Source organism: Crinia signifera, chromosome 6, assembly GCF_055691185.1.
Source record: "Crinia signifera chromosome 6, ASM5569118v1, whole genome shotgun sequence".
Lineage (NCBI taxonomy): Eukaryota > Metazoa > Chordata > Amphibia > Anura > Myobatrachidae > Crinia > Crinia signifera.
This window is the reverse complement of record NC_139222.1, coordinates 14,209,907-14,236,593: the sequence shown is the minus strand read 5'-3', so window position 1 is coordinate 14,236,593 and position 26,687 is coordinate 14,209,907. Positions and strand designations below refer to the sequence as shown.

The 26,687-nt window shown below is 44.6% G+C and overlaps 1 pseudogene across 1 annotated transcript in view; it reads right to left on the bottom strand.

The window, feature by feature from the left end:
• Positions 1-242: 242 nt before the first annotated feature.
• The window catches only part of LOC146010032 (uncharacterized), a 38,387-nt pseudogene continuing 11,942 nt past the window's right edge, over positions 243-26,687 (bottom strand). The window contains exons 3-5 of the transcript XR_014444717.1: positions 20,745-20,933; positions 8,748-9,426; positions 243-1,948 (exon numbers count right to left, since the gene is read on the bottom strand). The product of XR_014444717.1 is annotated as an uncharacterized LOC146010032 (transcript). The remainder of the gene's footprint in view (positions 1,949-8,747; positions 9,427-20,744; positions 20,934-26,687) is intronic.

Genomic DNA, 26,687 nt, shown 5'->3' with positions numbered 1-26,687 from the left:
GTGCATCCATCAATAACTGGCTTTCCCCTACCTCTGCCCTTTCCCTTCCATAACTTTGGAAACATAAGGACGCTGACATTTGCTGGACACATACAGTCGGCAGTGACAAGAGCTGACAATCACTGGGCTGTGTATTACTTCTGCAGTGTCCACACAATATAATGACATTTATTATCAAGAAAACACCATTAGTTGCTTATTTCTCCTAAAAACAATATATTCTCCACAAAATCACTTCAATGTCAAGACAGAGAAAAGAAAGTGAATGTTTTATTGTTTATCCCCACCAGGAAGAAATACTTCCCATAAACCACCATTACAGAGCTGGATTCTACCCATACAGTTCCAGAATGTCTGTATAAATGGTCCTGCATGTTCTCTGTTACGTGTGTGACTGACATGGATAACATGTAGACACTTCTGTAACACTATGGTCTGTTAGTAATGTGGTGAGTGGGGCAGAGATCTACTGGAAAATATAAATATTATTACTTAAAATGTTCCTGGAATTTTGTTACAACCCTGTTGTGTAACAGCTCATAGTAATGTTTTATTCCTGTGTGAGTTCTGATGGTTATCAAGATCTGATAAGTATGTAAAACATTTCCCACACTCAGAGCATACATTCGGTCTCTTACCTGTGTAAAATCTCTGATGTGTAACAAGATGTGATTTGCATGGAAATCATTTCCCACACTCAGAATGTATATGGCTTTTCACGTGTGACTTCTCTTCTGATGTCTTACAAGATTTGAATTATCTGAAAAACATTTCCCACACTCAGAGCATGAAAATGGCCTCTCACCTGTGTGACCTCTCTGATGTATAACAAGTTGTGATTTGTATGTAAAACATTTGTCACACTCAGAGCATGGAAATGGTTTCGCACCTGTGTGAAGTCTTTGATGCTTAACAAGTCCTGATTTGTACATAAAACATTTCTCACACTCAGAGCATGGAAATGGTTTCTCACCTGTGTGAATTCTCTGGTGTAAATAAAGTTTTGATTTATGTATAAAACATTTAGCACACTCAGAGCATGTAAACAGTTTATCACCGGTGTGAATTTTCTGATGTGAAACAAGATCTGATTTGCATTTAAAACATTTCCCGCACTCAGAGCACGGAAATGGCCTCTCACCTGTGTGAATTCTCTGATGTGAAACAAGATCTGATTTGTATTTAAAACATTTCTCACATTTAGAGCATGAAAATGGCCTTTCATCTATATGACTTCTTTGATGTTTACGAAGAACTGATTTCCGTGCAAAACATTTCCCACATTGAGAGCATGAAAATGGCCTCTCACCTGTGTGACTTCTATAATGTGTAACAAGATTTGCCCTACTTGTAAAACATTTACCACACTCTGAACATGGAAATAATTTCTCACCTGTGTGAAGTCTTTGATGTATAACAAGTTGTGTTTTGTATGTAAAACATTGCTCACACTCAGAGCATGAAAATAGTTTCTCACCAGTGTGAATTCTCTGGTGTAATTTAAGTTTTGATTCATGTACAAAACATTTAGCACACTCAGAGCATGGAAATGGTTTATCACCTGTGTGACTTCTCTGATGTGTAACAAGATTTGATTTCTGTGTAAAACATTTCCCACACTCTGAGCATGGAAATGGCTTCTCACCTGTGGGAAGTCTCTGATGTGTAACAACATGTGGTTTAGATATTACACTATTCCCACCCCCAGGACAGGGACATTGTGTATCACGTGTGTGATCTGCATGATGTGTAACAATAGCTGAGGTATTAGAAGAACAGACATCACGATTAGAGGGATCAGATGATATATCAGCACTGGGAGGTACTGGATGTATATTTGGGGTACTGGGGATGTTTCCTGGAGAGTCTTGTGTGATGTCATCTTCTAGTTTAGTATCAGCAGACAAGATGCGATCTTCCTCCAGGACATCCCTGCTTGTGTCTCCCCCTGCTGGAGATAATATTATTATTATTATGCCCAGGTCATTATACAGTGTACACACATAACTCCACTCTACAGAGACTATATAGTAATTCCCATCAGTCCCTGCCCCAGTGGTGCTCACACTCTGTATTCCCTGCGTGACAGCACTGCTCACCGCTACATCACCGTGTCACTATGATGTCATCATTATGTCAGCCAGTGACGTTGCTGAACCCCAATATCCAGACTGCCACCATATGTAAATACAGGAAACTTGTGGGCTGAATTACTGGATAGATATATACATAGATATATCAAATAGGTAGTAGTAATAGCAGCCTCTATATGATCCTCTGGTAGAACAGACCCACCAGACACAATAGAATACAGAATTGAGATTTCCAAACTGTCTGAGGCGCAAATGATGCTGATGGTGTTCGGACCGTCAAGATTTTCAACCAACTTCTCCGTGTGTATGAATCCCCTCCGTGTATATTTTGAAATATAAACCAGAGAAACCAACAGTTAGGCTGAGTTCAAACACATGGACAGATTTCACCAATGAGGCAAAGTGGAGAAAATGAGGGTAAGCGTACCCCTACTCACTCTGTGAGCGGCACTGTAAATGCACGTAGCGTGTACTCTCTCCTGTTGAGATCAACCTTCTCTATTTTCTCTCCTCGCTCCCAATGGTGTATATGTCATAAAGGAAAAAAGAAATAGTATTGTGTAAACCCGTTTACTTCTGGGTATATATAGAATTTTCAGTGAAAAGAACAGTATTAGTGGGCGCACCTCACTCACCCGATCTCAGGGGGAGGTACACATATAAAGGTATCTTTTTATAAAGTGAACGAACTTGCAACACAATTCAATGGTGAAAAATGGGCGTACCCCACTCACGGTGAATGTAGATAGTGTATATGCCCGTAGCAGGTTCTTTGTGTCTTCTTATTTGACGAGAGATTCTGAATTTTTCTCCAAAGTGTAAATATGAAACATAAATAAAAAACAAAACAATGAGTAGTCTCGTCCTGACTGATATGTATATATATAAATGTTCAACCAGGGAACCAAGACGGTGTGTACAAATCGTACCAGGTTTATAAAGTGTATAAAGGTATCTTTGTGGGGGGTAGGTTTATAGAAGATTCCTCCACCAAGACCAAAGTGTAGTAGGTTTTCTTTACCCAGAGGTGACGAGAATTATGAAGGATGATGGCGTACCAGACTTACGAATTAGTAAGGCTTTACACACCAGCTGCCTAGTGTGGAGTGTGAGCAGCCATCACCCTATTTCCACAAACCCTCATTGGATGTATGTATTTTTTATTTCATTTTTTACACTTGGTGTTTTGAATTTTTAAAAAGTATTGTTTTTTCTATATGACCGCGTGGGTCATTTCTGTACCGTTTTTCTCCCTGTTGTATGGTGTGTGACCATCAAAGGGAGGGAGAACTTTTTAACTTGCTTGTTTAAATAAATTTTTTTAAAAAAGGAACACATTTTGCTTATGGTCAATAAGAGATAAATTGATGACCCTCTCCTGTTTTTGAACAAAGAACACGGAGACAAAAACATTTTTCTTTTGTCTTATCCTGCACCAATTGGTGTATATGGTCGGATGAAGCCTTTTTCAGTGGGGTTACGAACACAGGCCCAATAAAGAAAACGCTATGGGAGTGTAAAGCCTTACTAATTCGTAAGTCTGGTACGCCATCATCCTTCATAATTCTCGTCACCTCTGGGTAAAGAAAACCTACTACACTTTGGTCTTGGTGGAGGAATCTTCTATAAACCCACCCCCCACAAAGATACCTTTATACACTTTATAAACCTGGTACGATTTGTACACACCGTCTTGGTTCCCTGGTTGAACATTTATATATACACATATCAGTCAGGACAAGACTACCCATTGTTTTGTTTTTTATTTATGTTTCATATTTACACTTTGGAGAAAAATTCAGAATCTCTCGTCAAATAAGAAGACACAAAGAACCTGCTACGGGCATATACACTATCTACATTCACCGTGAGTGGGGTACGCCCATTTTTCACCATTGAATTGTGTTGCAAGTTCGTTCACTTTATAAAAAGATACCTTTATATGTGTACCTCCCCTGAGATCGGGTGAGTGAGGTGCGCCCACTAATACTGTTCTTTTCACTGAAAATTCTATATATACCCAGAAGTAAACGGGTTTACACAATACTATTTACTTTTTCCTTTATGACATATACACCATTGGGAGCGAGGAGAGAAAATAGAGAAGGTTGATCTCAACAGGAGAAAGTACACGCTACGTGCATTTACAGTGCCGCTCACAGAGTGAGTAGGGGTACGCTCACCCTCATTTTCTCCACTTTGCCTCATTGGTGAAATCTGTCCATGTGTTTGAACTCAGCTTAACTGTTGGTTTCTCTGGTTTATATTTCAAAATATTCACGGAGGGGATTCATACACACGGAGAAGTTGGTTGAAAATATTGACGGTCCGAACACCATCAGGATCATTTGCGCCTCAGACAGTTTGGAAATCTCAATTCTGTATTCTATTGTGACTTTTTTTGGATGTTTGGTGATAACCACGGGATAGCACGAACCAGGGGCAGCAAAGTGCCAAATAGGGGTCTTCTCCTATATCACTTGTTGTTCTGCAGACCAACCAGACACGGCTACTAAATTAGGCCAATAATATATTGTATAGAAGAAAGTACTAATCCTCAATATGTGCAATGAATTGCATCATCTGATTTATCTAAGTATCTTCAACATTTTCTGCTTGAAAGTATGCCTTTAATTCACAATAAGAGCCTATTGTTTATGATTCAATTTTATAAAAAAACAGGTACCGCAATGGGCACAAGATTCGCTCCAAGTTATGCTAATCAATTTATGGGCAAATGGATATTAGAACAAAACAGACAAACAACCTATTTGGATATAACCAGGTGTCCCACATAGACAATATTTTTATCATTCGGAACACAGGGAAAGACCAATTAAAACAATTTTTTGTATTTCTTAATTCTAATCAACAAAAACATTCTTATCACTTTTGAGGCAACTTATGACACGACAACTTAAAAGATATCACTATTTAAATAGAGGAAGGCAGGATGATGCAGCTGGAATTACTTGAAACCAACAAATTTAGGAACATACATTCCAGACACCAGCTGCCATCGTTACAGCCACATTAATGCGATCCCGAAGGGCCAAATGAAATGGCTTACATGTTTACCCATGAGTGAGGTATGACATCATTGCCTTTATATACTTATTTATACTTGTTAATGTGTGAGTCAGGGTATGCTACCCTCTGTGTCATCTTCTGAGTGGAGCACATGACGTAACAACCATAAACATAACCTTTCTGGGCGTCACATCAGGTGTGTAATTGTGAGTTTGGGTACACTACCCCAGGGGTTCTCAAACTTGGTCCTCAGGACCCCACATAGTTGACGCTTTACAGGTCAGGTCAGGTCATCTACAAATGGAGATAATTGTTTCCCTTGTGATTCTGTGAGGAGACCTGCAAAACATGCACTGTGCGGGGTCCTGAGGACAGAGTTTGAGAACCTGTGCACCACCCCCATCATCTGTGTGATAACTCAGGATCTACACTGAATTCCGATACCTATACTTTATATTAGTAGACATTTGAGAGACAGTGCTACATATTGTATCTTAAAATACATTCATGGGAGCGTGGCTTTGACGGCGATGGAGTAGCACATGCTGTGCTGAGCTCCTCCCCTAAATCCTTCATCTATTCTGATTGACCCCCTTCCTGGGTGGCGAAACCGCATATATTGACCTGTGATATGGTGGTGCACCCTCTGCCGTGTCTGCTGTGTGTCTCCATGCAGAAGAAGCCAGTCGCCGCCCCTTGGTTGGAGGTGGAGTGCGGCGCTGAGATAGGGCTGTGCAACATGTCCTGCCACCCTCCGCCCAGATCCCAGTACGCAGGAGGTGGCCGGGACGAGACGTCCTGCAGTGACAGGTACCGGGACCCTCCTCCTTCACTCCCCGCTGCTGAGGTGCAGCGCTACGCTGCTTCAGACCTCAGAAGTTCCCGCCATTTTCCCCCATACATGACAGCATGACCAGGGCCGGCTATTACTATAGACTTATACTCGGCTTCTGCTTCCTGACCACAGGTATAACTGCTCATATACCCTGTCTCTGCTGCCTCACCTCCATTATCCCCCTTTAGCCCCTGTGGTGACACGGCTCTCCCACACGTCTGCTGGGATGGCTCTACCCTTCATCCTTCACTGTTCCACCAATGTGGATGTCCGCCACTTGTCTCTGGTTGTTAGTGTCATTATTGTTGTTACTCTTGACTCTGTGCATCACTGGGAAATAAGCCACCCAACTCCACATTATCTCTCCCTACATTATCTACTTAGGGCCTAGACCCCATTTATACCTGCTCTGTGCACGGCCCGTATGATCCTGATTCACTTCACTATACAGCAATTGCCTATCTGACCGGTCCCATATACAGGCCTGCTTTCTTTTCTATTGTTACGGAGACCATATTCCCTGCTGGTAATAGCCTGTCTCTCACTAGTCATTCATAATTTATTTACTTATATTGCTCGCTAGCTGACAACCAGGGTGAAGCACCATCAACATACCGCTGCGTATGCCAAGCTGGAGACATCCCAAGAACCCCCCTTCCCAGTCCAAACAGGGGAGTGATACTCAGGAACCTGCTCCCCCCCTCACCCTCTGCAAGCCTAGGTTCCTCAGACCCCTCTGCCAATGCTATTCAAAAGGTCCTGGATGCACTGATGGCGAGTGAGACCAGGCTTGCTTATAAAATTTCCACAGGTGCAGTTGGACCTCTCTATCTTCCATCAGGATCTGCAGTGGGTCTGTGAATGGGTATGGGAAGTCGAAACTCGGGTATCTACAATGGAATACATACTCACCCCACTGGAACATCGCACGGCTACTATTGAATCTCAAGTGACTGAAGTTCAGAGGAAACTTATAGACATGGAAAGCCGTCTACGTCGTAATAATGTCAGAAGATGGTGTCTCCCCTGAACAGTTCCTGGAGAAATGGCTTCTCACACTTTGCAGTGGAACGAGCGCACCGTGTCCCTATGCGACCGCTCCCCCACAGGCTTCACACCGCTCACCTCCATAGCAAAGTTCCTGCACTACCAAGCCACAGATGCAGTACATCACCTGGCTTGTACCAACGGTTCCTTGAAATGGAATGGATCTAATATCTCTGTTTTTCCGGACTTCACCATTGGTGTACAGAAAGATAGAGCCTAATTTCTCCCTAATAAGAGACGCCTTTGGGACCTTCACATCCCATATGCTATGCTATTTCCTTAAAAATTCAGAGTGTTTGCCGATGGAGTGACAAGGTTCTTCAAACCCCAAAAGAAGCTGCTGCGTGGTTAGACCATCATAGTCCGGCATGGCATGCACTCGACAATGGCTGACCTGGATCAACCTGATATTTGCTGATATTTGAATCCTCAACACTCTCGCTTGTTGCCAGTTCTTCCATACTTAAGCTCTTTTCCTTGACATTGTTTTATTTATTTGTTTACCTTTTTTTTGCTTTATACAGTATCGGCTGTTATTTGTTGTGATGTGATGCATATGGTGTTGGGGGCAGCTAATGGTGGGAATGCACTATGTGCATCACTAGCCTCTTCTAATTGTGAGTGCGCCCCCCTCCCCCACCGTCATTCGTCTCCATATTACTTTGTTACCATCTGTGCCAAAATTTTAGTTTTGTTGCTCTTCTCTATTGCACCCCATAGTATCATAGTATCAGTACCTTATGTTTATGATAATATGTTGCTGCGGTTTGACCTCTCCTGGTTGGAGTCCGAATATCTTGGCATGATCTGGAGGAGGCCCTGTTCCTGAGTTATTATATTCTTGGCGCTACGAGTTACTAGTGGCTGAAACTGGCACATCAGGTGCAGATTATTTCCTGTTTTTTTTTTTTTATGTTTTATTGGTTTGGGAATGAAGTGATATGATGTGAGGGGGAGAGCAGGAGTATAATAGGGGCTGATGGCTCCTGATGTATGAGATACACCAGAGAGTGCGGGGAGGAGACTGGTCAGATCTCTGGGCTGGTAACACACAGTGACATGATGTGAGGGGGAGAGCAGGAGTATAATAGGGGCTGATGGCTCCTGATGTATGAGATACACCAGAGAGTGTGGGGAGGAGACTGGTCAGATCTCTGGGCTGGTAACACACAGTGACATGATGTGAGGGGAGAGCAGGAGTATAATAGGGGCTGATGGCTCCTGATGTATGAGATACACCAGAGAGTGCAGGGAGGAGACTGGTCAGATCTCTGGGCTGGTAACACACAGTGACATGATATAAGGGGGAGAGCAGGAGTATAATAGGGGCTGATGGTTCCTGATGTATGAGATACACCAGAGAGTGCAGGGAGGAGACTGGTCAGATCTCTGGGCTGGTAACACACAGTGACATGATGTGAGGGGAGAGCAGGAGTATAATAGGGGCTGATGGCTCCTGATGTATGAGATACACCAGAGAGTGCAGGGAGGAGACTGGTCAGATCTCTGGGCTGGAAACACACAGTGACATGATGTGAGGGGTAGAGCAGGAGTGTGTAATAGGGGCGGATGACTTCTGACTCCCCCACTGGGCAGATATATTCCCCTCATTAGTCTGTACTTACAGAGGAGGGTGCGGGATAAGAGGCTGCTGTAGAGACAGAGGAGGGTGCAGGATAAGAGGCCGCTGTAGTGACAGAACAAGGAGAATATGTGACTCTCTGTAATTAGTGATTACTCACCTGTGATGGTATCTGTAGGGATTTCCTCCTCTTTACACTGATCAGCCCTCACATATGTCTCTTCTCCCACTGTATCTTCTACCTTAATAGCAGTCACATTTGTGTCTTCTTCTCCCTCTCTATCTTCTACCTTAATATCAGTCACATCCATCTCTTCTTTGCTCTCTGTATCTTCTGCCTTAATATCAGCCACATATATATCTTCTTCTTCCTCTGTATCTTCTGTCTTAATATCAGTCACATCCGTCTCTTCTTCTCCTTCTGTATCTTCTACCTTAATATCAGTCACATCCGTCTCTTCTTCTCCCTCTGTATCTTCTACCTTAATATCAGTCACATCCGTCTCTTCTTCTCCTTCTGTATCTTCTACCTTAATATCAGTCACATCTGTCTCTTCTTCTCCCTCTGTATCTTCTACCTTAATATCAGTCACATCTGTCTCTTCTCCCTCTGTATCTTCTGTCTTAATATCAGTCACATCCGTCTCTTCTTCTCTCTCTGTATCTTCTGTCTTAATATCAGTCACATCCGTCTCTTCTTCTCCCTCTGTATCTTCTGTCTTAATATCAGTCACATCCGTCTCTTCTTCTCCTTTTGTATCTTCTGCCTTCATATCAGTCACATCCGTCTGTTCTTCTCCTTTTGTATCTTCTGCCTTCATAACAGTCAGATCTTCACCCTAAGTAAAGCAAGAAATGGTAACAACTTTAGTATCGGAGATTGAACAACATAATATCATTGTATAAAACACACAAACTTTCTATTAACAACTATTATATAAATCCCCACAAAACAACCCATAAAATGGCAAATATTAGTTATAAAACCTAAAGGAAGAAATAACACAGCACTATATAATGTCACCATATGTGGAAGCTCTGCACCGAATTCCACCACTTGGTAGTGACTAAGCTCCTCCTCTAAACATGACCTGCACGTATGTATGTCACATGACCTATAGAGCATTAAGGTTGTGGAGACTACAGTAATCTGTTGTCTAAATATATAATATAATAGTCCCGTCATTAGGTCACAGCTATTGGCCCATGGCATAATATATTTCCTGTATTCCCTGTACAATCAATTTGTCATGGGTTATGTAAGTATACAGGTATATTGCCATTGCCCACATATATATATATATATATATATATATATACTAGGTGATTCATCGCGCCCTACGGGCGCTCTTCACACCGTCGTAAGGGGCTGCGCCCCCTTAATTTGTGAACGTTTGTATATGAGAAATATGGTTAGAATTGTATGAAAGATGCCCTGTATTGCAACTTAGGTGTCCGCGAATCGCGGGAGGGGGGGTCGCGGAGGGTGCCGCGAATTGCAGGAGGGGGGGTCGCGGGGGGTGCCGCGAATTGCAGGAGGGGGGGGTTGTGGGGGGGTGGATGCTGCGAATCGCGGGAGGGGAGGGATTGCAGAGAATCGCGGGAGGGGGGTCGCGGGGTGGGTTGCCGCAAATCGCGGGTGGGGGGTTACGGGGGCGGGGGTTGCGGCGAATCATGGTAGGGGGGGTCGCAGGGGGTGTGCCGTGAATCACGGGAGGGGGGGTCACGGGGTGGGGTGCCAAGAATCGCGGGGGGGTGTGTGTGTGCCGTGAATCGCGGGAGTGGGGGTTGCGGGGGGGGGGGGTTGACGCAAATCGCCACAAGAAAAAATCAACACAGAAAGGTCAACACATGTAAATGTTGACATAAGTGTGGCACTTCATTGGTGTCCATGTCGACACATGAGAATGAATATGAAAACATTCAAAAAATGAAAAAAAAAACTTCAAAAGCTCATGTCAACCTTTTTCATTGTCGACCATAGCCATGTCAATGTTTTCCATGTGCAATTTAATTCTGAAGCTGGGGGGGGGGGGGGTGCCGCGAATTGCGGGAGGGGGGGTCGCGGGGGTGGGTGCCGCGAATCACGGGAGGGGGGGTTACGGGGCGGGGGTTGCGGCGAATCATGGGAGGGGGGGTCGCGGGGGTGTGCCGTGAATCACGGGAGGGGGGGTCACGGGGTGGGGTGCCGAGAATCGCGGGGGAGGTGTGTGTGTGTGTGTGCCGTGGGGGTTGTGGGGGGGGGGGGGGGGGGGTGGGGGGGGGGGGGGTGGGGGGGGGGTGACGCAAATCGCCACAAGAAAAAATCAACACAGAAAGGTCAACACATGTAAATGTTGACATAAGTGTGGCACTTCATTGGTGTCCATGTCGACACATGAGAAAGAATATGAAAATATTCAAAAAATGACAAAAAAACTTCAAAAACTCATGTCAACCTTTTTCATTGTCGACCATAGCCATGTCAGTGTTTTCCATGTGCAATTTAATTCTGGAGCTGCCGCGAATCACGGGGGGGTGCCGCGAATTGCGGGAGGGGGGGTCGCGGGGGTGGGTGCCGCGAATCGCGGGAGGGCGGGGTTCACAGGGGTTCCGGTGGGGGGTTGCCGCGAATTGCGGGAGGTGGGGGGTCACGGGGGGTGCCGCGAATCGCCACAAGAAAAAATCAACACAGAAAGGTCAACACATGTAAATGTTGACATAAGTGTACCACTTCATTGGTGTCCATGTCGACACATGACAATGAATATGAAAAAATTAAAAAAATTAAAAATAAATCTTCAAAAACTCATGTCAACCTTTTTCATTGTCGACCGTAGCCATGTCAGTGTTTTGCATGTGCCATTTAATCCTGAGGCTGCTGCGAATTGCGCGGGGGGGGGGGGGGGGTGCCGCCAATCGCGGGAGGGGGGGTCGCAGGGGGGGTGCCGCCAATCGTGCAAGGGGGGGTCGCGGGGGGTTCTTTTTGCCGCGAATCGCGGGAGGGAGGTCGCGGGGGGGGGGGGGGGGGGTGTTTTTTCCGTGAATCGGGGGGGGGGGGGGGGGGTCACGGGGGAGGGTTTGCCGCGATTCGCGGGAGGGTCGCGGGGTGGTGGTTATGCCGCGAATTGCGGGAGGGGTCGTGGGGGGGTTCTTTTTGCAGCGAATCGCGGGAGGGGGGGTCGCGGGGGTGTTTTTGCTGCGAATCGCGGTAGGGGGGGTCGCGGGGGAGCGGGTGTTTTTGCCGCGAATCGCGGGAGGGGGGGCGCGCGCGGGGGGGGAGGTTTTGCCGCAAATCGCGGGAGGGGGGCGCTCACCTGGTGGCTGTGGAGTAGCAGTGCTGGGCAACATGGGAAGGCAGTGGGTGTCTGGCACTGTCTGTGGGCTCACTGGGCTGGTTCTCTGTCACATACCTCCCAACATGACCCTCTCCAGGAGGGACACAATGCTCTGTTTCTAGACTTCCCCTTAATGTATGATTGCCATCACCTGTTTTAAACAGGTTAATTTCTCAGAAAGGTGTTCAGCACAGATGAAGGCAATCACACATTAAGAGGAAAGTCCAGGAACAGAGCGTTATAGACACAGACACCCACTTTGAGTGACAGATGTAGCCAAATATATAGGAGATATATATATATAGAAATAGAAAGAAAGGAGGCGCACCATAGTGTAGTATTTCAATTTTTAAAAACAGCAATCCTTTACTTGATGGATTAAAAACACTCACAAGAGTAAACGTGTTATATTGCTATAACACAAATATCGCATAAAACACAGTGTATCACAGTATATCACCGCATCGGTAGCAAACACGTCTTTCCAGCCTGGCTCCCGGACCTCGCCGCGTCACCGCGTCACGGCCAGCGTCCTCTCAGCTCCGCCCAGACGCGTTTCGTCCTATTGGGACTTCGTCAGTGGGTGTGTTTGATTCACGGACTTGCGTGTACATTTATAGCAGTGGTGATTGGTGATTGTTAGTATCACGTCATTAGGAGCGTTGCCTTATGGGAGTGCCGAGTTTGTTTTCCGCTAGAGGAGAGACATACTAAACTCATTGATTGTTCTATTAGCGTGGTATATCTAATGGTAGTTACGGCGGCCATTTTCTTGAGGATTTTGTCCCCATTTTACATGGCGGCCACATTAATACTATTTATTTCTATCTAGCACGGCATTTCCATTAGGCAGCACCCTTACGCTATTAACCATAGCGCCAATACGTATAATATACAATGATCATTACATATACATACATTTCATAAAATAACATATATAATTCATAAATAACAAACAATCTGTATAATTCATATGTCACGCCAGTTTATATGGCAATAATAAAGGAATGGTTAAATGAATATCTTAAAGGTATATTAGCATCATTTCTTTGTCATGAAAATTGGTTTCCTTTTTTATAGGTATAATCTGAATTTGATAATTACATGACTATAAATAGAGATAAGAATAATTATAAATGTATAAACAAATATATACATATAAATACACAATATATACAAAAATGTGCAAAAAAGTGCAAAAAATTGGAGAGATAAATGCCAATGGAATATAGATACATATCGTTAAAATAAAATAAGATAGGAATTAAGAAATGGACAAGAGAGATGAATCTAAAGACAAGATTCTTTTCTTGTCTTTAAATTCATCTCTCTTGTCCATTTCTTAATTCCTATCTTATTTTATCGATATGTATCTATATTCCATTGGCATTTATCTCTCCAATTTTTTGCACTTTTTTGCACATTTTTGTATAAATTGTGTATTTATATGTATATATTTGTTTATACATTTATAATTATTCTTATCTCTATTTATAGTCATGTAATTATCAAATTCAGATTATACCTATAAAAAAGGAAACCAATTTTCATGACAAAGAAATGATGCTAATATACCTTTAAGATATTCATTTAACCATTCCTTTATTATTGCCATATAAACTGGCGTGACATATGAATTATACAGATTGTTTGTTATTTATGAATTATATATGTTATTTTATGAAATGTATCTATATGTAATGATCATTGCATATTATACGTATTGGCGCTATGGTTAATAGCGTAAGGGTGCTGCCTAATGGAAATGCCGTGCTAGATAGAAATAAATAGTATTAATATGGCCGCCATGTAAAATGGGGACAAAATCCTCAAGAAAATGGCCGCCGTAACTACCATTAGATATACCACGCTAATAGAACAATCAATGAGTTTAGTATGTCTCTCCTCTAGCGGAAAACAAACTCGGCACTCCCATAAGGCAACGCTCCTAATGACATGATACTAACAATCACCAATCACCACTGCTATAAATGTACACGCAAGTCCGTGAATCAAACACACCCACTGACGAAGTCCCGATAGAACGAAACGCGTTTGGGCGGAGCTGAGAGGACGCTGGCCGTGACGCGGTGACGCGGCGAGGTCCGGGAGCCAGGCTGGAAAGACGTGTTTGCTGCCGATGCGGTGATATACTGTGATACACTGTGTTTTATGCAATATTTGTGTTATAGCAATATAACACGTTTACTCTTGTGAGTGTTTTTAATCCATCAAGTAAAGGATTGCTGTTTTTAAAAATTGAAATACTACACTATGGTGCGCCTCCTTTCTTTCTATTTCTCTATGCTTTACAGTTTGGGCTAGTTGGAAAAGCCCTGTATAAGGAGAGCTACACAAGCCTGAAATAAATATTTCTTGGATGATATTTTTCTCTACAAACGATCAGCGCTGTAAGGACATTCCTTGTTGTGTATATATATAATATATATATATATATATATATATATATATATATATATATATATATATATATATATATATATGAGAAAAAGATGTAGAGGGCGCTGTAGGAATTCCCACCACCTTATTGTGTGCTCAAGTTTCAAGCAGATAGGTAGAGTAATAATTCAATCACATTTATTAAAAATACAAATGTATGACATTTACAAATTCATATTCTTGTGAACTGCAAGGAAACAACCCGACGCGTTTCGTCTCCGAAGAGACTTCCTCAGGGGTACACGGTAGAATGCGGTATGTTGTAAAAACAATCTTTTAAAATTCTTTGTAAGAATCAAACAGAGTTCGGAAAGGACTTTGTAAAATTCCAATGTAGACAGGCCTTCAATAAGGGCCCTTTTGGCAGAATAGGGCGCTGGAAAAAAGGGGGAGGAGTGTACCAGAATTTGGTGAGCACAACTGAACTCTCCTGCACCTTTTCCAGAATGACTATATATATGTGCGTGTGTGTATGTATATATATATATATATATATATATATATATATATATAGATATAGATATGTGCGTGTGTGTATATATATATATATATATATATATATATATATATATATATATATTATATATATATATATATATATATATATATATATATGTAAAATATCCTCCAGAAGAGTCAGGATAATACTGGAATAATAATAATTATTATACATTGTCTATATGGCGCCACAAGGGATCTGTAAGTGAGGAAAAGCACATGAAGGACCCGCCTGTGAGATTACATTGTAAAGGTAAAGGGGTGATCTAGATGGGGTAGGCTGTGCAGTGAGAGTGGAACAGAGGTTTAGGGTGAGAGATGGCTGGGATTGGTTGTGAGTCTTGAGAGTCCGTTTGCAGCTTTGTACAGAGGTGGAGATTCTAATAGGGAGAGGAGAGGTAGAGAGTTCCAGAGGTAGGGAGAATCACGTGAAAGATCTTGGAGGCAGGAGTGGGAGGAAGCACTCAGTTGGCAGGAGTGAAGAGGATGGGTGGGGGTGTAAGAGAGATATAAATGTGCGAGGAATGGGTGAGAGCTTTGTAAGCAAGTGCAAGATGATTGAATTGGATTCTGAAAGGGAAGGGGAACCAGTGTAGGGCGTGTAGGAGAGGGGAGGTGGATGTAGTACATTTGGTGAGGAAGATGAGCCGGGCAGCAGCACTGAGGATAGACTGAAGTGGAGGAAGGAGGATGTCAGGGAGGCCACAGATAGGAGGAGATTACAGTAGTCCAGTCTGGAGGTGACCAGGTTGTGTGAGAAGATCATCATAGAAGTTTACATTGAAAAAAAGACTTACGCCCATCACGTCCAACCTTTAATAACAATGATATCCCTGGATGGTTTTATGCAATAAATGATTGTCTATCCTTAATTTACATGTATGTAGTTATTGTATCTGCCGACATCACCTCGCATGGAAGAGAGTTCCGTTAATTTACTGCCCTGACCTGATCAGTGTCAGACATGTTACACGTAAGAAAGCGCTGGGACATCCAAGAAGAGACAGACAGGAGACAGCTGGAGAGAAGCGTGTGGAGAGGTCGGGGGAGTAGAGGTAGGTCCGAGTGTCATCAGCATAGAGGTAAGAAGAGACAGACAAGAGACAGCTGGAGAGAAGCGTGTGGAGAGGTCGGGGGAGTAGCGGTAGGTCCGAGTGCCATCAGCATAGAGGTAAGAAGAGACAGACAAGAGACAGCTGGAGAGAAGCGTGTGGAGAGGTCAGGGGAGTAGAGGTAGATCAGAGTGTCATCAGCATAGAGGTAAGAAGAGACAGACAAGAGACAGCTGGAGAGAAGCGTGTGGAGAGGTCGGGGGAGTAGAGGTAGATCCGAGTGTCATCAGCATAGAGGTAAGAAGCGACAGACAGGAGACAGCTGGAGAGAAGCGTGTGGAGAGGTCAGGGGAGTAGAGGTAGATCCGAGTGTCATCAGCATAGAGGTAAGAGGCGGCAGACAAGAGACAGCTGGAGAGAAGCGTGCGGTGAGGTCGGGGGAGTAGAGGTAGATCCGAGTGTCATCAGCATAGAGGTAAGAAGCGACAGACAAGAGACAGCTGGAGAGAAGCGTGTGGAGAGGTCGGGGGAGTAGAGGTAGATCCGAGTGTCATCAGCATAGAGGTAAGAAGAGACAGACAAGAGACAGCTGGAGAGAAGCGTGTGGAGAGGTCAGGGGAGTAGAGGTAGGTCCGAGTGTCATCAGCATAGAGGTAAGAAGAGACAGACAAGAGACAGCTGGAGAGAAGCGTGTGGAGAGGTCAGGGGAGTAGCGGTAGGTCCGAGTGTCATCAGCATAGAGGTAAGAAGAGACAGACAAGAGACAGCTGGAGAGAAGCGTGTGGAGAGGTCGGGGGAGTAGAGGTAGGTCCGAGTGTCATCAGCATAGAGGTAAGAAGCGACAGACAAGAGACAGCCGGAGAGAAGCGTGTGCAGAGGTCAGGGGAGTAGCGGTAGATCCGAGTGTCATCAGCATAAAGGTAAGAAGCGGCAGACAGGAGACAGCTGGAGAGAAGCGTGTGGAGAGGTCGGGGGAGTAGAGGTAGGTCCGAGTGTCATCAGCATAGAGGTAAGAAGCGACAGACAGGAGACAGCTGGAGAGATGCGTGTGGAGAGGTCAGGGGAGTAGAGGTAGATCCGAGTGTCATCAGCATAGAGGTAAGAAGAGCTAATGAGCTCACATAAGGAGGGCGTATAGGGAGAGGAAAGGAGAGGACCAAGAACAGAACCTTGGGGGACACTCAAGGAGTTTGGAGGCAAAAGGGAGGAGAGAGGTGGGTTAGTAGTTGGAGAGGGTGGTAGGATCAAGGGGAGGTTTTTAAGAACAGGACAGATGAGAGCATGTTTGGAGGCAGAGGGGACAGCGGCTGATGAGGGAGACTGAGGAGGTGGAAAGGGGCAGGAAGGAGAGAGGTAGCCGAGGATGCGGTCACTTCCCCCGGTGTTACTGTATGATGCCCCATTCCCAGCAGTCACCTCTCCGGTCACATCCGCCGTGTTACTGTATAACGTCCCATTCCCAGCAGTCACCTCTCCGGTCACATCCCCCGATGTTACTGTATAATGTCCCATTCCCAGCAGTCACCTCTCCGGTCACATCCCCCCGGTGTTACTGTATAACATCCCATTCCCAGCAGTCACCTCTCCGGTCACATCCCCCGGTGTTACTGTATAATGTCCCATTCCCAGCAGTCACCTCTCCGGTCACATCCCAGGTGTTACTGTATAATGTCCCATTCCCAGCAGCCACCTCCCCGGTCACATCCCCCGGTGTTACTGTATAATATCCCATTCCCAGCAGTCACCTCTCCGGTCACATCCCCCGGTGTTACTGTATAATGTCCCATTCCCAGCAGTCACCTCTCCGGTCACATCCCAGGTGTTACTGTATAATGTCCCATTCCCAGCAGTCACCTCTCCGGTCACATCCCAGGTGTTACTGTATAATGGCCCATTCCCAGCAGCCACCTCCCCGGTCACATCCCCCGGTGTTACTGTATAATATCCCATTCCCAGCAGTCACCTCTCCGGTCACATCCCCCGGTGTTACTGTATAATGTCCCATTCCCAGCAGTCACCTCTCCGGTCACATCCCAGGTGTTACTGTATAATGTCCCATTCCCAGCAGTCACCTCTCCGGTCACATCCCCCGGTGTTACTGTATAATATCCCATTCCCAGCAGTCACCTCTCCGGTCACATCCCCCGGTGTTACTGTATAATGTCCCATTCCCAGCAGTCACCTCTCCGGTCACATCCCCCGGTGTTACTGTATAATGTCCCATTCCCAGCAGTCACCTCTCCAGTCACATCCCCCGGTGTTACTGTATAATGCCCCATTCCCAGCAGTCACCTCTCCTGTCATCCCCTGGTGTTACTGTATAATGCCCCATTCCCAGCAGTCACCTCTCCGGTCACATCCCCCGGTGTTACTGTATAACGTCCCATTCCCAGCAGTCACCTCTCCGGTCACATCACCCGGTGTTACTGTATTATGTCCCATTCCCAGCAGTCACCTCTCCGGTCACATCCCCCATTGTTACTGTATAACGCCCCATTCCCAGCAGTCAGCTCTCAGGTCACATCCCCCGGTGTTACTGTATAATGCCCCATTCCCAGCAGTCACCTCTCCGGTCACACCCCCCGGTGTTACTGTATAATGTCCCATTCCCAGCAGTCACCTCTCCGGTCACATCCCCCATTGTTACTGTATTAAGTCCCATTCCCAGCAGTCACCTCTCAGGTCACATTCCCCGGTGTTACTGTAGAATGTCCCATTCCCAGCAGTCACCTCTCCGGTCACATCCCAGGTGTTACTGTATAATGCCCCATTCCCAGCAGTCACCTCTCCGGTCACACCCCCCGGTGTTACTGTATGATGCCCCATTCCCAGCAGTCACCTCTCCGGTCCCATCCCCCGGTGTTACTGTATAATGTCCCATTCCCAGCAGTCACCTCTCCGGTCACACACCCCGGTGTTACTGTATAATGCCCCATTCCCAGCAGTCACCTCTCCGGTCACACCCCCCGGTGTTACTGTATAATGCCCCATTCCCAGCAGTCACCACTCCGGTCACACCCCCCGGTGTTACTGTATAATGCCCCATTCCCAGCAGTCACCTCTCCGGTCACATCCCCTGGTGTTACTGTATAATGTCCCATTCCCAGCAGTCACCTCTCCGGTCACACCCCCCGGTGTTACTGTATGATGCCCCATTCCCAGCAGTCACCTCTCCGGTCACACCCCCCGGTGTTACTGTATGATGCCCCATTCCCAGCAGTCACCTCTCCGGTCCCATCCCCCGGTGTTACTGTAGAATGTCCCATTCCCAGCAGTCACCTCTCCGGTCACATCCCCGGTGTTACTGTATAACATCCCATTCCCAGCAGTCACCTCTCCGGTCACATCCCCCAGTGTTACTGTATAATGTCCCATTCCCAGCAGTCACCTCTCCGGTCACATCCCCTGGTGTTACTGTATAACGCCCCATTCCCAGCAGTCACCTCTCCGGTCACATCCCCCATTGTTACTGTATAACGCCCCATTCCCAGCAGTCACCTCTCAGGTCACATCCCCCGGTGTTACTGTATTATGTCCCATTCCCAGCAGTCACCTCTCCGGTCAGATCCCCCATTGTTACTGTATAACGCCCCATTCCCAGCAGTCACCTCTCAGGTCACATCCCCCATTGTTACTGTATAACGCCCCATTCCCAGCAGTCAGCTCTCAGGTCACATCCCCCGGTGTTACTGTACAATGACCCATTCCCAGCAGTCACCTCTCCGGTCACCACCCCCCCCCCCCCCCCCCGGTGTTACTGTATAATGCCCCATTCCCAGCAGTCACCTCTCCGGTCACACCCCCCGGTGTTACTGTATGATGCCCCATTCCCAGCAGTCACCTCTCCGGTCAAATCCCCGGTGTTACTGTATAATGTCCCATTCCCAGCAGCCACCTCTCCGGTCACATCCCCCCGGTGTTACTGTATAATGTCTCATTCCCAGCAGTCACCTCTCCGGTCACATCCCCCAGTGTTACTGTATAATGTCCCATTCCCAGCAGTCACCTCTCAGGTCACATCCCCCGGTGTTACTGTATTATGTCCCATTCCCAGCAGTCACCTCTCAGGTCACATTCCCCGGTGTTACTGTACAATGCCCCATTCCCAGCAGTCACCTCTCCGGTCACACCCCCCGGTGTTACTGTATAATGCCCCATTCCCAGCAGTCACCTCTCCGGTCACACCCCCCGGTGTTACTGTATAATGCCCCATTCCCAGCAGTCACCTCCCCGGTCACATCCCCCATTGTTACTGTATTAAGTCCCATTCCCAGCAGTCACCTCTCAGGTCACATTCCCCGGTGTTACTGTACAATGCCCCATTCCCAGCAGTCACCTCTCCGGTCACACCCCCCGGTGTTACTGTAGATTGCCCCATTCCCAGCAGTCACCTCTCCGGTCACACCCCCCGGTGTTACTGTATAATGCCCCATTCCCAGCAGTCACCTCTCCGGTCACACCCCCCGGTGTTACTGTATGATGCCCCATTCCCAGCAGTCACCTCTCCGGTCACACCCCCGGTGTTACTGTATGATGCCCCATTCCCAGCAGTCACCTCTCCGGTCCCATCCCCCGGTGTTACTGTATAATGTCCCATTCCCAGCAGTCACCTCTCCGGTCACACACCCCGGTGTTACTGTATAATGCCCCATTCCCAGCAGTCACCTCTCCAGTCACATCCCCCGGTGTTACTGTATAATGTCCCATTCCCAGCAGTCACCTCTCCGGTCACATCCCCCTGTGTTACTGTATAACGTCCCATTCCCAGCAGTCACCTTTCCGGTCACATCCCCTGGTGTTGCTGTATAATGTCCCATTCCCAGCAGTTACCTCTCCAGTCAGCAGCTGGATGATCGTGTTGGTGAGTTCCAGGATCTTCTGGTCAATGTCTCTCTCATGGACCAGTGAGTGAGGTGGAGGCTCTGTGATTGTGCTCTGGGTCCTGCTCCATCCTTCTGTCACTAGGGAACTGGTGGATGTCACATGATCACTGGATGTCTGCTTCACTACTGTGTAATCCTGTGTAATGAGAGACCTCAATCAAAATCTAAATGTAACTACATTTAGGAGTTTTACAAGTATAATATACAAGGAGGGTCTTTATTACATATATAATCTGTAACCTATCTGTAGCTGCTTCTGACCCAAAGGACAGTGCATAGTATACCGCAACTTTCACATAATTATTAACATTTGTTTTAGAGTTAGGAAATAAAGTACTGGGAGAAATGTTATATATCCCTTGTGTAAATGATCTTACAAGTTCGGTCATTTGGGGTAATTTCTTTTAGGGGTAATCTATTGCACCCAGGGTAATCCTAACTAGAGCGCCTAAAATGGCTTCCTTGTCATGGTGGACTACAAAACCCATGGAAGTTATTATCCAAAATGCTGCACCACTCCTGCATTACTGTGTGCTCAAGGGTATCTTTTGTTCGTGACTTGTCTGTTACTGTACTACCTACATCCTCTGTATTATGTGCATTGTCTGTTACTGTACTACCTACATCCTCTGTATTATGTGCATTGTCTGTTACTGTAATACCCACATCCTCTGTATTATGTGCATTGTCTATTACTGTAATACCCACATCCTCTGTATTATGTGCATTGTCTGTTACTGTACTACCAAAATCCTCTGTATTATGTGCATTGTCTGTTACTGTACAACCAGCATCCTCTGTATTATGTGCATTGTCTGTTACTGTAATACCTACATCCTCTGTATTATGTGCATTGTCTGTTACTGTACTACCGACATCCTCTGTATTATGTGCATTGTCTGTTACTGTAATACCCACATCCTCTGTATTATGTGCATTGTCTGTTACTGTACTACCAAAATCCTCTGTATTATGTGCATTGTCTGTTACTGTACAACCAGCATCCTCTGTATTATGTGCATTGTCTGTTACTGTAATACCTACATCCTCTGTATTATGTGCATTGTCTGTTACTGTACTACCTACATCCTCTGTATTATGTGCATTGTCTGTTACTGTAATACCCACATCCTCTGTATTATGTGCATTGTCTGTTACTGTAATACCCACATCCTCTGTATTATGTGCATTGTCTGTTACTGTACTACCAAAATCCTCTGTATTATGTGCATTGTCTGTTACTGTACAACCAGCATCCTCTGTATTATGTGCATTGTCTGTTACTGTAATACCTACATCCTCTGTATTATGTGCATTGTCTGTTACTGTACTACCGACATCCTCTGTATTATGTGCATTGTCTGTTACTGTAATACCCACATCCTCTGTATTATGTGCATTGTCTGTTACTGTACTACCAAAATCCTCTGTATTATGTGCATTGTCTGTTACTGTACAACCAGCATCCTCTGTATTATGTGCATTGTCTGTTACTGTAATACCTACATCCTCTGTATTATGTGCATTGTCTGTTACTGTACTACCGACATCCTCTGTATTATGTGCATTGTCTGTTACTGTACTACCGACATCCTCTGTATTATGTGCATTGTCTGTTACTGTACTACCTACATCCTCTGTATTATGTGCATTGTCCGTTACTGTAATACATACATCCTCTGTATTATGTGCATTGTCTGTTACTGTACTACCTACATCCACTGTATTATGTGCATTGTCTGTTACTGTACTAGCGACATCCTCTGTATTATGTGCATTGTCCGTTACTGTACCACCGACATCCTCTGTATTATGTGCCTTGTCTGTTACTGTACCGCCGACATCCTCTGTATTATGTGCATTGTCTGTTACTGTATTACCAACATCCTCTGTATTATGTGCATTGTCTGTTACTGTACTACCTACATCCTCTGTATTATGTGCATTGTCCGTTACTGTACTACCAACATCCTCTGTATTATGTGCATTGTCCGTTACTGTACTACCAACATCCTCTGTATTATGTGCATTGTCCGTTACTGTACTACCAACATCCTCTGTATTATGTGCATTGTCTGTTACTGTACTACCTACATCCTCTGTATTATGTGCATTGTCTGTTACTGTATTACCTACATCCTCTGTATTATGTGCATTGTCCGTTACTGTACCACCAACATCCTCTGTATTATGTGCATTGTCTGTTACTGTACCACCAACATCCTCTGTATTATGTGCATTGTCTGTTACTGTACTACCGACATCCTCTGTATTATGTGCATTGTCTGTTACTGTACTGCCAGCATCCTCTGTATTATGTGCATTGTCTGTTACTGTACCACCAACATCCTCTGTATTATGTGCATTGTCTGTTACTGTACCACCAACATCCTCTGTATTATGTGCATTGTCTGTTACTGTACTACCGACATCCTCTGTATTATGTGCATTCAGTTACTGTACTACCGACATCCTCTGTAATATGTGCATTGTCTGTTACTGTACCGCCGACATCCTCTGTATTATGTGCATTGTCCGTTAATGTACTACCTACATCCTCTGTATTATGTGCATTGTCTGTTACTGTACTACCGACATCCTCTGTATTATGTGCATTGTCTGTTACTGTACTACCTACATCCTCTGTATTATGTGCATTGTCTGTTACTGTACTACCTACATCCTCTGTATTATGTGCATTGTCCGTTACTGTACCACCTACATCCTCTGTATTATGTGCATTGTCCGTTACTGTACTACCTACATCCTCTGTATTATGTGCATTGTCTGTTACTGTACTACCGACATCCTCTGTATTATGTGCATTGTCTGTTACTGTAATACCTACATCCTCTGTATTATGTGCATTGTCTGTTACTGTATTACCTACATCCTCTGTATTATGTGCATTGTCTGTGACTGTACTACCGGCATCCTCTGTATTATGTGCCTTGTCTGTTACTGTAATACCTACATCCTCTGTATTATGTGCATTGTCTGTTACTGTACTACCTACATCCTCTGTATTATGTGCATTGTCTGTTACTGTATTACCTACATCCTCTGTATTATGTGCATTGTCTGTTAGTGCACTACCTACATCCTCTGTACTATGTGCATTGTCCGTTACTGTACTACCGACATCCTCTGTATTATGTGCATTGTCTGTTACTGTACTACCGACATCCTCTGTATTACGTGCATTGTCTGTTACTGTACCACCGACATCCTCTGTATTCTGTGCATTGTCTGTTACTGTAATACCTACATCCTCTGTATTATGTGCATTGTCTGTTACTGTACGACCTACATCCTCTGTATTATGTGCATTGTCTGTTACTGTACTACCTACATCCTCTGTATTATGTGCATTGTCTGTTACTGTACCACCAACATCCTCTGTATTATGTGCATTGTCTGTTACTGTACCACCAACATCCTCTGTATTATGTGCATTGTCTGTTACTGTAATACCTACATCCTCTGTATTATGTGAATTGTCTGTTACTGTACTACCTACATCCTCTGTATTATGTGCATTGTCTGTTACTGTAATACCTACATCCTCTGTATTATGTATATTGTCTGTTACTGTACCACCTACATCCTCTGTATTATGTATATTGTCTGTTACTGTACCACCTACATCCTCTGTATTATGTGCATTGTCTGTTACTGTAATACCTACATCCTCTGTATTATGTGCATTGTCTGTTACTGTAATACCTACATCCTCTGTATTATGTGCATTGTCTGTTACTGTACTACCGACATCCTCTGTATTATGTGCATTGTCTGTTACTGTACCGCCTACATCCTCTGTATTATGTGCATTGTCTGTTACTGTACCACCTACATCCTCTGTATTATGTGCATTGTCTGTTACTGTAATACCTACATCCTCTGTATTATGTGCATTGTCTGTTACTGTAATACCTACATCCTCTGTATTATGTGCATTGTCTGTTACTGTACTACCGACATCCTCTGTATTATGTGCATTGTCCGTTACTGTACTACCAACATCCTCTGTATTATGTGCATTGTCTGTTACTGTACTACCAACATCCTCTGTATTATGTGCATTGTCTGTTACTGTAATACCTACATCCTCTGTATTATGTGCATTGTCTGTTACTGTAATACCTACATCCTCTGTATTATGTGCATTGTCCGTTACTGTACTACCGACATCCTCTGTATTATGTGCATTGTCCGTTACTGTACTACCGACATCCTCTGTATTATGTGCATTGTCTGTTACTGTACTACCGACATCCTCTGTATTATGTGCATTGTCCGTTACTGTACTACCAACATCCTCTGTATTATGTGCATTGTCTGTTACTGTACTACCTACATCCTCTGTATTATGTGTATTGTCTGTTACTGTAATACCTACATCCTCTGTATTATGTGCATTGTCTGTTACTGTACTACCTACATCCTCTGTATTATGTGCATTGTCTGTTACTGTACTACCGGCATCCTCTGTATTATGTGCATTGTCTGTTACTGTAATACCAACATCCTCTGTATTATGTATATTGTCTGTTACTGTACCACCTACATCCTCTGTATTATGTATATTGTCTGTTACTGTACTACCGACATCCTCTGTATTATGTGCATTGTCCGTTACTGTACTACCAACATCCTCTGTATTATGTGCATTGTCTGTTACTATACTACCTACATCCTCTGTATTATGTGCATTGTCCGTTACTGTACTACTTACATCCTCTGTATTATGTGCATTGTCTGTTACTGTACTACCTACATCCTCTGTATTATGTGAATTGTCTGTTACTGTACTACCGACATCCACTGTATTATGTGCATTGTCTGTTACTGTACTACCGGCATCCTCTGTATTATGTGCATTGTCTGTTACTGTACTACCTACATCCTCTGTATTATGTGCATTGTCCGTTACTGTACTACCGACATCCACTGTATTATGTGCATTGTCTGTTACTGTACTATGTGCATTGTCTGTTACTGTACTACCGGCATCCACTGTATTATGTGCATTGTCTGTTACTGTACTACCAACATCCTCTGTATTATGTGCATTGTCTGTTACTGTACCACCAACATCCTCTGTATTATGTGCATTGTCTGTTACTGTACTACCGACATCCTCTGTATTATGTGCATTGTCTGTTACTGTACTACCGACATCCTCTGTATTATGTGCATTGTCTGTTACTGTACTGCCAGCATCCTCTGTATTATGTGCATTGTCTGTTACTGTACCACCAACATCCTCTGTATTATGTGCATTGTCTGTTACTGTACCACCAACATCCTCTGTATTATGTGCATTGTCTGTTACTGTACTAGCGACATCCTCTGTATTATGTGCATTGTCCTTTACTGTACTACCAACATCCTCTGTATTATGTGCATTGTCTGTTACTGTACCACCAGCATCTTCTGTATTATGTGCATTGTCTGTTACTGTATCACCAACATCCTCTGTATTATGTGCATTGTCTGTTACTGTACCACCTACATCCTCTGTATAATGTGCATTGTCTGTTACTGTACTAGCGACATCCTCTGTATTATGTGCATTGTCTGTTACTGTACCACCTACATCCTCTGTATTATGTGCATTGTCTGTTACTGTACTCAGGGTTCGCAAATACTCGCTATAGCGAGTATTTTACACACTTTGTAGCACCAGGGACTCATATTTTATGAATGGCTGGGTCCCCTGGGACCCGCTCCGCCCATTTCGGCGTGCACGCCGTGTTAATATGTGTGACAAGGGCGGAGGGATCTGTTTCCCCCTCAGTTGGGATGTGACCGTGGAGAAGACACAGCGTGACTTACGTCCGCTTCACACATCTGCTGGGCGCGAAAATGAAAGGGTCCCTGTCAC